Raw genomic sequence first — 14,374 nt, 5'->3', positions numbered from 1 at the left:
ATGTAACTTACAAGCAGTGCCCCTAAACCACTGTGCAGTCACGGGTGTCAGGGTCAGCGTGCAGCGATGTCATCGGTGAGACCAGGGTGGTGAAGTGAAGCAAGGCGGTGCGGAGTGCGGTGCCCTCAGGTCGCAGTGCAAGCAGCGGCTCGGTGGCGGCAGCCCTCCTCGCCAGTGAGACCAGAGTTGCGGTGCGAAGTGCAGTGGTGCCTTCAAGACACGGACCAGCAGCAGCGTCGGTGACGGTGTCGGCTGCTTTCCCACTCTGTGGCAACTGAAACTCACAGTTCCAGAGGCAGTACTCAGAGGTAAGTGAAGTCTCTGGGTAAGTCCGTGCTGCCCGTGAGAGTTTGTGAACAGGAGGCAAGCTCTATTTCAGGTCCTTGGACCAGTAGGGAGGTCCTGCAGCACTAGGGTAACACCAGCAAACAGGCTGACCCTGGTCCAGCGACCTTAGGCTCGCTGTATAGAAGAAGGAGACCATTCTCCCAGTAGATCCAGTGTGTTCCAGACTGACCACCAGCTGCCTGGTTTGAAGCCTGCCGCCACAAACCTTCTAGAGAAGGGCATTCTTTCTTCTCCCTGCAGAATTCTTCCATGGTGGGGCCACCATCTTGCTGCCAATGGATCAGCTTAGATAGGTCCCCCAGTTCAACTACCTCTTTCCCTTTAGGTACCTGGGTGTCCCCCTCAAGGCCATCCTCCTCCCAGACCGTGGGAACCTCAGGGGTGGGTTTTCTGTGCCCCCTGTGCTTTCTCTTGGCACGAACCTGTGCCACTGTTTTAGGTTTCAGGTCCTTCTAATCATCCTAACTGACTGCCATTAACTGTCATTGACTGAGTGGTCACGCATGCCCACTCAGGCAACCTCAGCTTCTCTAAGTGAGACCTGAGCTCAACATCCTTCCACAAGGACTGCTCCAGGTTGTTACCTAACAGACAATCTACAGGCATGGTAGTGCTCACAACCACCCTCAAGGGACCTGAGACCACTGGACTCAAATTGAATCTGCACTACCATACAGTGGCGCTCTGAGTTGTCTACCGTAACTACATGTTGGATTTCCCACGGGACTACTTGCTCCTCAGAGACCAGGTGACACCAGACTGGGGTCACACTGACTTCAGTATTTCTGAGAGCCTCTACCCTTCTCCCATTGATGATAACCCAGTCACTGTATTTCTTAGTGTTAGCAGGTACCTGGTTTCCTGGGACCATCTAACTGTCTCCTAGCGAGACGAGGGTACTTTTTGCAGGATACCCACCCTACTGTGGGCACCCTTCCTCCCCAAGTGCTACAATAGCCAACACCTTAGACTGCCCACCAGTGAGTGGCTGTGCCCTCTTGGGACCAGGGCCAATGTGCTCGCTCGGCGACCCCAGGTGGTTGGGGGTGCCGCTGAGCTCTTTGCCAGGGCTGGTTTTCGGCCGATTTTGTTGCAGGGCCGATTTTGCAGCTATGCTGCAAAAACGGCCCTGTAACAAAAACGGCCCCTAGGGGCCCAAAACAGGCCCCCACCCGTGCGAACCACCGGGGTATTGCCCGGTGCCTGCTACGGCAAGTCCGGCCCTGCTTGGGACACTTGGGGTCCCCCTCAAGTGACCCATCTGCTCACAGGCATAGCACTTGTGGAGGCCAGTATCTGCAGCCTGAAGAGACCCCTTGTTTTGTATCTCCTGGGGGATGGAAGCCTTTACCCTGGGTATTTCTTTGGGACCCTTTAGAGAACTAGAGAAATCAATGGGAGAGCAAGGGTTTATGGGGGTGCGTCCTTGTCCCCAGAAGCGTATAGTACTTAAACAATGTGGACGGGCCCACTATATGCATGTAATTACTTGTAGTCACTGTTTGTGGCATGAGCTGGGACCCATTGGGTGTTGTTAAAAGACCCCTCACACACCAACCTAGTTCGTGTCATGCTTCATCATTGGGGTCCCAACCGGGTGGCCGAATGCCCCCCAGTTGTGCTAAGACGCCTGATTACAGCAGAGCTGGTGATGGTGCGTAAATGTGATGTGAAGTTCTACAGTTAAAAATACCTCTGAGAATCATTGCCTTAATTTTATTATTGGCGGCTCAGGATATGTTTAAAATATGTGTAATGCAACTAGTAAGGATTAATTACCTATCAGTTGACTATCTGTGGTGGTCTACATGTTTCAGCCCCCGCTGAGTGGTTTGCGGGGCTTTCTTCAGGACCAAGAAGGTGATAAGTGAGTGGCGAAAGGTGAATGAAGCCACGTGACAAAACCAATGTGGGACTTGGGTACCAGGCTGTGGTGATCTCCAGGACAGGTGAGAGTGACTTGGATGTGGCTGGCTGTGTGACTCCTCCGACTGTGGTGGGTGTTGGTTGGGGGATAGCAGGGGCCAACAGGTGGAGCACATCCATCAGCTTTGTGTGGGGTGGGATGTTGGTTGTCCTCTGCATTGGTGCCGTCGGCCTGTTGGGCATTTTTAGTCATGTTACGTGCAATGGTTGTCCTTTTGAGCCTGTATTGGGCAATGACATTGTCAGGTGTTGGGTCTGTGAGGCTGGTGTGTTTCCTGGGGGTCCGCTGTCTTTGTCAGCGCTACCTGGGTGGTTGTCCGGAGGGGGTGTTCCGGGTGCTGTATGGGGTCCTGGGGTGAAGGTGGTGGGTGTTGTGGCCCTCTTGGGTGTCCAGGACACATGACCAAGGGCTCCATGGCATCTGCTGCCCTTCTGATGTGGCTGTGGGCTGTGCTCCCTTGTGTGGTGCAGACTGCTGTCTGACTTAGCCCCAGGTCAGAGCAGGTGTTATTTTCCTGCTGCAAACGCACCTTATCGCCTGTTTTGTCTTCTTATCGCAGTTCTGGCTGTTCGTTGTGAATGTTGTGGAGTTGTGTAGTCGTGGCTTTTGGCACGGGAACGCCTACTCTGCATCTCATTAGCGATAGTTGCGGGGGCCATCCGTGGCAATGGTTTTTTGCAGCTGCTATAGCGGGTAAACTGGTGCTGTGGGCTGTTAACACCAGCTTGTGAATGGGGCGATACATTTATCACAACTTTGGCTGCGATAAAGTGCTATTAACTCGGCGATTGTTCCTTGTGAATATACCCCTGGTATGTTTGCAGAAAACAGTTTCCTTTGTCTTTAGCATATGCAGTAACTATTCATAGATGTCAAGGTTTAAGTATAGACAGTGCTTTGGTAAATATTGGAAGTACTGTTTTTCAAAGAGAGAATGGCATATGTTGCATTATCTCAAGTAAGAACATTGTCTGGTTTGTATTTGATTGATTTCGATGACAACAAGATTAGTGCTGATGTAAATTGTGTAAGAGAATATAATTGTTTATGAAAAAATTGAAGAGAAAGGAAAAGGTGTAATGAAGCAGAAAATGAAAAGTGCTGATGACGTTGTGGGATACCAATTGGAAAATAGTTAAATTATAAACTGTTACGCTACTGTGCTTCTGAATATTGTATTTTATCGATAAGATCTTCATCATAAAATCGTAGGAAATCATGAAAAAAGATTATGTTGTGCACTACATTATGTATTTCAACAATTGACAACTGACAGAAGTAAAATCCATACTGCTTGTGGTATTCGCCAACTCTTGGATATATGTACTGGTTCTTTGACCTTTAGTCTTAATATACAACAAGATGCACAAGAATTTCTAATGGTTATGCTTGGAGTATTAGAAGATGAAGGAATAAAGATTGAAAACGTATTTGGACGAAGCTATAAATGGGATCATGAATGTGAACAGTGTTCATTGACTTCAAGCACTGAAGTCGACACAGAGCGATTCATATACTTAACAATTCCAGATTGCAAATCCGTAGCTTTCAACAAATTAGTAAAAGCTGCAAATCATGATATGAAATGTTCTCATTGTAAATCAGAGATGTTATCTACATTACACATAGAAAGATATAGAAAATATCAGATTTTATTGCTACAATGTTGTAGAGTAAATGGAAGAAAACTGGAAACCAGAATTATAAATGTTGTTGCCAGTCAAATATCTATTTCTGAAAGAACTTTTCCAACAGTGGCTATTATTTTCCATGCTGGACCTACTACAACATCTGGACACTATGCTGTGTATTTAAAGTGTAATAAAGGATGGACCCATTGCAATGATGCACACTTGGAAATAAAACCCAGATTGCCTTATGAATTACCAAATTCATATTTGATATTTTTGAAGCCAAAGTTTTAAATAAATCATTCGGCATATTGTGAAGATGTAAACATGCTTTAACAAATTCATATTGGAGACTTTGCAAACTGAAGTTTTGAATACATTATTTCGCCTATTGGGAAGATGTGAACAGAAAGTAGAAAGCACTGGGAATAATTACTAATTATAACTAGTGTTGGGACTATTATTTGTGCTTATTGGTATTACATTTAGAAAAATTGCGTTGAAATACAAATAGTTTACATATGTGTTCGGTGTATTGTAGGAGATGTAAATGAGTGTACATTTTGAAAATGTTCTTGAGATGAATGAAAGAAATCCTGTAGAAGGCTGTAATGAAAAATTTATAAGGAGGAACACGTATAGGTACAGATATTGAAAATAATGTTGTAAACTGATTTAGTTTTTTTTTTCAACAATCTAGTTGATTGTTTTTTTTCCCCGCTGTTTCATGATGATACTACATTGACACCACTGTGTATAGTGAAGTTAAGTTGAATCTGAGAACAGCAAAAAAGGGAAAATGAAATGTTATGTAAATCTTAAATTATATTGTAATCTTAAAAAAATAACAGTGTAAATTGTGTAATACATTACATTATATAACAGTTTTTTCATTTATTTTATTGTACGTAGTGGTACATTTTGAAAAGAGATTTAATGATGAATTGCACAATAGCACTTTGATATTTACTGAAAAAAAACATCGGTTTGAGGGATGTTATAGTTAGAAATTAGCATTTAAAAAAACTTTGAAATTCACTAGAAAAACATAGGTTTCAGGGATGTTATAGTTAGGAATTAGCATTTAAAAAAACCTTTGAAATTCACTGAAAAACCATAGGTTTCAGGGACGTTATAGTTAGACATTAGCATCTAAAAAACCTTTGAAATTCACTGAAAAAACCCATAGGTTTCAGGGACGTTCTAGTTAGTTGGACATTTCACTCATACAAAACCAGAGTCAAAGTCAAAAGTTCTTTATTCGGTAACTATTACAGTTAACCATAAAAGCTCAATACAAAAATTAAAACTATTAAAACAGCTTTCGAAATTATGTATACATAAAATTAACTAACTTACATCAGAATTAATTTATGCAACTTAGAAACATTTTTCTAAAAAGCAATCACAGAGACAATAGTAAAATCAACATCTAGCTGTTAAAGGGTCAAAAATGCAGGATAAAATTGTCTAATACCACATTTTTTAAGCACAGGAATAATCCATCTCCTTCTCGGTATAAAACCAGAGAAATGTGGCCGTTTAGTTAGTTGAGCTAACGATAACCCGCGCCCCTGCAATGCACTGCTGATGATGTCACATATTACATCACTCATGACATGGTCAGTGATATCACTGATGACATCACTGATGACATCTCAAATGGCATCACTGATGACATCATCCATGTGATAATCTGATGAACCTCCTCATACCCTAATATAACCTTTGATACACCCACTCTAAAATACAGACTACCATTTTCAAAACCATAGACACAGCAATACCAGTTACTAAATACCCACTCAGTGATTCCTAGGTCTATACACACATCCAGTTATTAATCCAAACAGTCACTCATACATGCTGTCACTTATCAATACAGCACTATCATGTATACTCCTATACAGCACTCACACACCACCACTCATCCACAGAGTTACTCACAGATCTACGCAGTCATGCAAAGAATCAATCACACTCCCATTAACTTACCTACACAGTTATACACATACCCCCTCACTTATTCATACATATACTAACACATACTTACTCTCTTATACAATCACTGATACAATCACACACTCATCCATACAGCAACTCTCACAATCACTCACTCTCATATATAAAAATGTATATACTCCAACACTCACATATAGTGCCTTTCACATATGTAGTAATTTACATATGTACCACTGAGATATCTATTCACTCACCAACACAGCCAAAGACACATTTACACACCCATACAGCCCCTCACAGATACACTCTTGAAGCCATACACCCAGTGAATCACCCACTTACACATCTATGCACAGAGTCACACACCCCCACCCACCCACACAGAAACTTAGGCACCCATAGAGATACTCAAACAACTAATCAATGACCCATATAGACACTCATTTAGCTACTCACCAACCCATGCAGTCGCTTACATACCAACTGACAGACTGATACAGACATTCACAGAGTTTAGTCACTAACCCATGCATTCAGTAAGACACATTTAATCACTCACTTATACACTTATGCACCCACCCATCCCGAAGTGTGGAGCAAAGCCATGAGAAGTCAACGAGTGTGCGTCCCACCGCAGTATGACCGTACCACACGACCCATGTGCCACCTCCTGTGTACGGAAGGCAGAAGTGGCATCCATCGCAGGTCCTCTTGAAGACCGTTGTAGCACTAAATCTACATTTTGGAACTAGGGCATTTTAACCTTGTTGTTCCTGCCAGATACAAAGAGAAGATCCTTTGTTATTCAGTGCCCTCGTTACCTTTTTTGTGGGTAGTGGTGCTTGTCACTTCGCTGTCCCGCCGGTGCACACGACTGGGCTCCCCACCTCATGTGCCATCTGCAGGACCTCTGCCCTCGGATCACTGGTTTCGGTTTCTGGAGTGGCAACATAAACAGTTGCTCCCAAAGGACTAGCCTGATCACTTAGGTGAATATCACCTGTGCCAGCATTCAGCGGAAATTCTCTCCTAGCTCTCCCACGTCGACGACAATGTCATAATAGCACGGCTCCGCTCAGGACACCGTATGATGTCATAGGAGCCATAAGAGGACCTCGTCGGCATGCTGACGTCAGTTCCACCCATTTTTCCGTGCCACCGAGGTGAACAGATGGACCGACACATTTTCACATGTATACATAGTATACTAAATGAATATATATATATATTATCTACTGGCGGTCGCCAGTAGATAGTTATAGTTAGGACCGAGTTTCCATAGGAAATCTCAAAATTCTATTTTGAATAACTTTGGCGCCGGTTGACAAATCCTCGCGAAATTTTCAAAACTAATGGGGCGCTCCGTTCAGCTCCTACCCTGAAAGTCTCAGGGTGATTCGTCAAGCGGGGGCTGCGAAAAAAGGGGGGTCCCAAAACGCATTTTTCCCATGCATTTTTCCATAGGACCTTTAGACACAGCTACAGCCTGAACGGCTGAACAGAATTACTTGAAATGTGGCAGAGAGGTAGCCATAAGCTCAAGGAAGTGCCTTTTGCAGGTCTGGTGTAAATCTGTTCAGTATTTCCTGAGAAAATAGCATTTAAAAGCATATCAATATCTATACACGCGTACCGTGCGTGCACTGAGCTAGCCGTGTGCGCGCACCTTGCCGTGCGCGAGCGTAATTCTGATTGGTTGTTAGATGTCAGTAAACATTCGAATCAGTCGAAATCAGGAAGTGTCGGCCGCCATTTTGTGTGTCGCACTAAAAAGGAAAGGTGGAGACCATGAACAGGGGGCAGGGTATGGAGTTCTAGACCCCCTAGTCATTGTCAGGGGGGCACAGTAGGACCACGAAGGGCAAAAAAAAGATTTTAATTTTTTAAAAAACATCGCGAGGTGCGCGCACTCTACGCGTACCCGAAAAAACGTTAAAAACATCACGAGGTGCGCGCACCCAGCGCGCACCCGAAAAAAAACATTAAGAAAAAAGAAATAAAAATCACTTTTAAGTGTTTAGATATTAGGTGGCTCTAAAAAGAGCCCTTGTGTTCATTGAGTGTTTTTTGGTACCTACAAGTAAGTACCGATGCAGAGTCTAAAGTTCAAGAGGAACACTCTGTTGCCTTTATCAGTGAAATGTTCACCGTCTCCTCTATAAATGTCTTGCATGTTGTAACGCAAGTTGTTGTGGTATATAGAACCCATACCATAGTCTCTGAGGAAAGCAGAAACAGACTTATTGACGTGCTTTCTTGATTTGTTAATCTGCGGACAAAATTGGTTGGACCAGTTCCACTTTTGCCTTTGGCATATATTAGAATATACAAAGGCAGTTTGTGGAAAAAGTGACATCAATTGCACAAAGGTGTCCTTAATAAGCATTTCCAGACCTACCCCAGTTAAAGTGCCTAGGTCATTTCCACCACAGTGCACAATAATAAGGTTAGGCTGTGGGAGATGTAGAAAGGTTTTCACCAAAGGCATTAATTGGTGCCACTTTAACCCTCTCTGACCAATCCATTTAATGTCTACATTTGGCAAAGCAAGGTCTCTCACCATACCTCTTTTTTCTGCAAATTTTTCACTCCAGAAGACATAGCTGTGACCTACAATCCACACTGTGAACATCTTTCAAGGAGAACAGGATGCACTCAGGAGGTGTCTTTCAGTAGAATGGCAATATGAAAAGAAAGACAGTTGAAAAATGGAGGCATACATACTTTTTTTTAATAAAAAGAACTCATTGGCTGTTTCAAACCATTCTACACTAAAAACTAGGCTGTATGTTTACATTTTTAAAAGCATGTTTTGGATTTGTTCAGGTTTGAAAAGTCAAGCAGTCTTGCTCTTTGGATTTGAAACATTGTCTGCTGAACTTCTGACCTCTCTGCTCACACCTGTGTTCCATGAGCTGTTGCTATGGTAGCAGGCAGAAGTCATGTTGGGGGAAGGGATGATTTGCAAAGGGGTTGAAAGTTGCAACCAATAGAAATATGTGATTCCATTTGAAAAAATATGGGAAGGACTGTGATTTTACATTAACATGTATATGTGGGAAAAAAGAGAGGGAAAAATTGCCATTTACTGGTTGTGGAGAGAGGAGAGAGGTGTACAGCTCTGAGATTCTGGATCTGATAATCTGCTGTTTGAGTGCCACATTTCTTTCTCAACTAATTAATTTTAAAGGTGAGTTATGAGTTTGAGAGGGGAAGTATGTGGTGTATTTTGATATAAATAATAGAATTGTCATTCTTGTTTTAAAGTTGTGTTTTACATTTTGTCGTTTAGAAGATATTTAACTATCTTGAACTTGTAAGATATTATGGAGTATGTCTTCACTGTAAGTTAAGGTGTAGTGGTATCAGTGAGGAATATTTTTTTGTGACTAGAATTACATCATGAGTCTGTCTGCACACAGGATTTGTTGACAGAGATTTAATTTGTGTTGCTTTTGTTCTGTTAGCCTTGCACTCGCAGAAAAGGGGTAGTTTGTTATCTTAAAGTGTGATGGTTAGCATTCAGCAGAAATCATTTACTGACCAATGAGAGGCAAATGCAAACCCATTTGAAAATAGTATGGTACATTTTCCTACCACTTTAAAAGTTGTGTTTTACATTTTATGTTAAGGAAGATATTTAAGTGGCTTGAACATGTTATATATTATGGAGTATGTCTTCATTATAAGTTAATGTGTACTGGTATCACCCAGGAATACTGTTTTCTACCTAGAATCATACCATGAGACAGTGAGCACACAGGAAATGTAAACAGACATTTCATTCCGGTTGGTCTTGCTCTATTACCCTTGCACTCGCAGGAAAGGGGCAGCTTGTTTTTTGTAACACTCTAGTCTTATCAGTCACCCTCTAACACATGGTCATGGACTCAAGGAGCTGTTAGGACATGTGCTCCTTTGTGCTTGTCTAAACTAGAAGGAACATGTGTCAGGCTGTTACAGTAATTATAACTTGCTCTACCCCAGTAGTAAATGTGCAAAGGAAATATCGCTTTCTGCCTAGAATCAGACCATGAGTCTGTGTGCACACAGGAATTGTTGTCAGCGTTTTAATTTGTGTTGCTGTTGTTCTGTTAAACTTGCACATTCAGGAAAGGCCCATCTTGTTTTCTTCCAATGTGTTGGTTAGCACTGAAAAGAAATCAGTATCTCAAAAATGTGAGGCAAATGCAAACACATTTGAAAATAGCATGGTAGATTTGTCATCAATTCTTGCAATGGCTGAGGTGGGTCCTGCATGTTGAAAACTCCAATTAACCCTTACCACACATGTACTCTTACACACATGTCTGTACTCTTCATGCAGTTGTGGGAGTCTCCATGAAGATCTTTCTTGCAGCTGACAATACACAGTCTCCAGAAACACACTCTTTGCACACACGCAGCAGCTTCTGCTACACTCCCATGCGTAATAATCAGCTCTGTGTGGTGTTTCAGATAGCAGTGTGTAACGCAAACAGATTCAACGTCACCAAGGCTCATTTCCTTTGCTCTAGTCTAATCACTCACCCTCTAACACATGGTCATGGTATCAAGGAGCTGTTACGACATGTGCTCCTTTCTGCCTGTCTAAACTAGAAGGAACATGTGTCAGGCTGTTATAGTAATTATCACTTGCTCTACCCCAGTAGTAAATGTGCTTTCAAATTGCCAAAGGAAATATCGCTTTCTGCCTAGAATCAGACCATGAGTCTGTGTGCACACAGGGATTGTTGTCAGCATTTTAATTTGTGTTGTTGTTGTTCTGTAAAACTTGCACATTCAGGAAAGGCCCAGCTTGTTTTCTTCCAATGTGTTGGTTAGCACTCAGCAGAAATCAGTATCTCAAAAATGTGAGGCAAATGCAAACACATTTGAAAATAGCATGGTAGATTTTTCATCAATTCTTGCAATGGCTGAGGTGGTTCCTGCATGTTGAAAACTCCAATTAACCCTTACCACACATGTACTCTTACACACATGTCTGTACTCTTCATGCAGTTGTGGGAGTCTCCATGCAGATCTCTCTTGCAGCTGACAATACACAGTCTCCAGAAACACACTCTTTACACACACGCAGCAGCTTCTGCTACACTCCCATGCGTAATAGTCAGCTCTGTGTGGTGTTTCAGATAGCAGTGTGTAACGCAAACAGATTCAACGTCACCAAGGCTTATTTCCTTTGCTCTAGTCTAATCACTCACCCTCTAACACATGGTCATGGTCTCAAGGAGCTGTTAGGATATGTGCTCCTTTCTGCCTGTCTAAACTAGAAGGAACATGTGTCAGGCTGTTACAGTAATTATCACTTGCTCTACCCCAGTAGTAAATGTGCTTTCAAATTGCCAAAGGAAATATCGCTTTCTGCCTAGAATCAGACCATGAGCCTGTGTGCACACAGGAATTGTTTTCAGCATTTTAATTTGTGTTGCTGTTGTTCTGTAAAACTTGCACATTCAGGAAAGGCCGAGCTTGTTTTCTTCCAATGTGTTGGTTAGCACTCAGCAGAAATCAGTATCTCAAAAATATGAGGCAAATGCAAACACATTTGAAAATAGCATGGTAGATTTTTTATCAATTCTTGCAATGGCTGAGGTGGTTCCTACATGTTGAAAACTCCAATTAACCCTTACCACACATGTACTCTTACACACATGTCTGTACTCTTCATGCAGTTGTGGGAGTCTCCATGCAGATCTCTCTTGCAGCTGACAATACACAGTCTCCAGAAACACACTCTTTGCACACACACAGCAGCTTCTGCTACACTCCCATGTGTAATAGTCAGCTCAGTGTGGTGTTTCAGATAGCAGTGTGTAACGCAAACAGATTCAACATCACCAAGGCTCATTTCCTTTGCTCTAGTCTAATCAGTCACCCTCTAACACATGGTCATGGTCTCAAGGAGCTGTTAGGACATGTGCTCTTTTCTGCCTGTCTAAACTAGAAGGAACATGTGTCAGGCTGTTACAGTAATGATCACTTGCTCTACCCCAGTAGTAAATGTGCTTTCAAATTGCCAAAGAAAATATCGCTTTCTGCCTAGAATCAGACCATGAGTCTGTGTGCACACAGGAATTGTTGTCAGAGATTTAATTCATGTTTCTTCTATTTTGTAAGAGTTTGACTCGTAGGAAAGGATCAGCTCATTTGATAGGATTTGAAACGTTTTTAAAAAAAAATTGTAATGAATTTAAATTACATAAAGGTATTTTTTTTTAGTTTTTTTGCAGGTATTGGTGAGCAACAGTGAAAAAATATAAAGATGCCTATAAAGTCAAGAAAAAGAAAAGAAAAGAAACAACAACTATATTTGAAGACGACTGATAAAAAAAGAGATAGGAGGCGAAGCACGTGTTGGAAAACAAAAAAAGTCTTCTGGTAAGCAAACTAAAGAATTTTGAAAAAATATCTTCAAAAAAAAAAAAATGATCGAAAGATACATTCAAACAGTGTTTCAAGTACAAAACAACAACAGAGTCGACAGCAAAAACAAAATGCTAATATAGACTCAGAAGTTAGGAAGAGTTACTTAACACGGAAAATAGATTTTAAAAACATTCGTCGAAAAATGTTTCAGAGAAGAGTGATGTTAAATTTGCTGAAGGATGTGAAAAACTATAAGAAAAAAACAAAATTTTATAAGAAAAAGAAATTTATTGAAAGTATTGCTACCAAGGCATTAGAAATAAAAAAAAACTATTCATATTAATTTTGAACAGGATGCGTAGATTAGATAAATTAGTGAATGCAATGAAGTCACAAAGCAAAAGGAAAAGAGAAGTAAAAAAAAAAAAACTTTTGTAAAGTGTTCTTAGGAGAATGGAAACATAGTTCAAGTAATGAACCATTTTTTAATGAAGAGAGTTATCTTCAAAGTAATAGTTTGTTGCATGCAGTTGACACCAATGGTAGAGCTTATGAAGTTAAGGATCGTTGTGTAATGGAAAAGGAGAAAATGGTTCCAAGAAATGAGGAACAAGTGATGGCTGATGAGGTTATGGGAAGACGTCCTAAAGCCCCAGTGTACACTTGGAATTGTAGTAGTATTTCTACTGTGCGTCAGGAATCTATTGATAAATTACGTGACTTTCTAAGAGAATATAGTAAAAAGAGTGTTAAACAGAAAATTAAGGTGCTTCAAAGACTAGATCCATGCAGAGTGAGAGAGAATACTGGTTTGCAAGGACATTCTCTGGCTTGTCTATCTAGGAAAGTGTGTCAAAGTGTTTTTCACCATTTTAGGATGCTGGCTGTTCATCATACTGAAATGAGAACGTTTGTGAGAACATTGTATTTTGCTAAAAGTCCAGCACTAAAGTTAAATGAGTTGAATAATGCTCTGTTCCAGGGATCTGTATCAGATGTAGTGAAGGTTACTGATGAGATTCAGTTTTGTTACTTTGGTCCAGAACAAGAAAGTGTAGAAAATGACACAGTGATTGATGAAAATGTGGAAGAGAATGTAGAACTCACTGTTAGTAAAAATTTTGAGGATGAAATGACAAAATTTACTATCATCTCTAATGAAAGACCAAATATTACTTGTATTTGTTGCTGGAGAAGCCATTACAAAAATCAAACAAGGAATGTTGATCTGGATAAAAAAAGTGAAAATGAAGATAATTATAAGTGGAAAGATTTTGCAACATATATAATTCTGGAAAATTGTTTTGATTTGGGTGAAGATCAGCGTATTTGTAAATACTGTTATAACAAGTTAGAAGAAAATAGAATGCCAGCTAGAGCTGTACATAATAATTTAGAATTGGTTGATATTCCTCCTGAACTTTCTGATTTAAATACGTATGAGTCTATACTCATTCAATGTGTCCATCCGTTTCAGACCATAGTGCGTATGGAGCCAAAAACTGGTAAATTACCTCCTTCGGATTTACAAAGAGGTTTAAAAGGAAGAGTTGTCTATTTGCCATTGGATTTGAAAAAAAATATGGAAACAATTGATGCAAATACTTTGGAAACTGAACCATTAGTTATTCTGGTTAATGGTGTACCTACAAGGAATAAGAAAATTTGGCAGGAGCTGGTGGATGTACGAAAAGTACAAAGAGCAAATTTATATTTGAAAAAAAATAATAAATGGTATGAAGCCATTTATATGGATGAAGATGAAGAAGAAATACTAGAAGACACAGGAATACCAACTGGGCAACTTGAAAAAGTGTATAAGTCAAAAGAAGAAGAAATTTATGAACATTTCAGCATACATCCTCTACATTCTAAAGAAGTTATGGGAAACGCTATTGATCTGTTTCAGATGAAGAAAGCACAAGGAACTCCCGTGAGTGTATGGGAGGAGAGCTTGGAAGCTCGTTGTTTTCCCCAGCTGTTTCCTACAGGAGAAGGAGGACGATATGATGAACGTCCAGTACAGATTCCTGCTTCTGAGTATCGGACTACAAGACTATATGCAGAAGATCCGAGATTTCGTCAAAGTATTCCTTATTTGTTCCCATCTTTGATTTGAAAGTGACTTGTCAGCACT

This window comes from Triturus cristatus, chromosome 9 (assembly GCF_964204655.1).
Source record: "Triturus cristatus chromosome 9, aTriCri1.1, whole genome shotgun sequence".
In the NCBI taxonomy this organism is placed as follows: domain Eukaryota; kingdom Metazoa; phylum Chordata; class Amphibia; order Caudata; family Salamandridae; genus Triturus; species Triturus cristatus.
Note: the sequence above shows the minus strand (reverse complement) of the source record.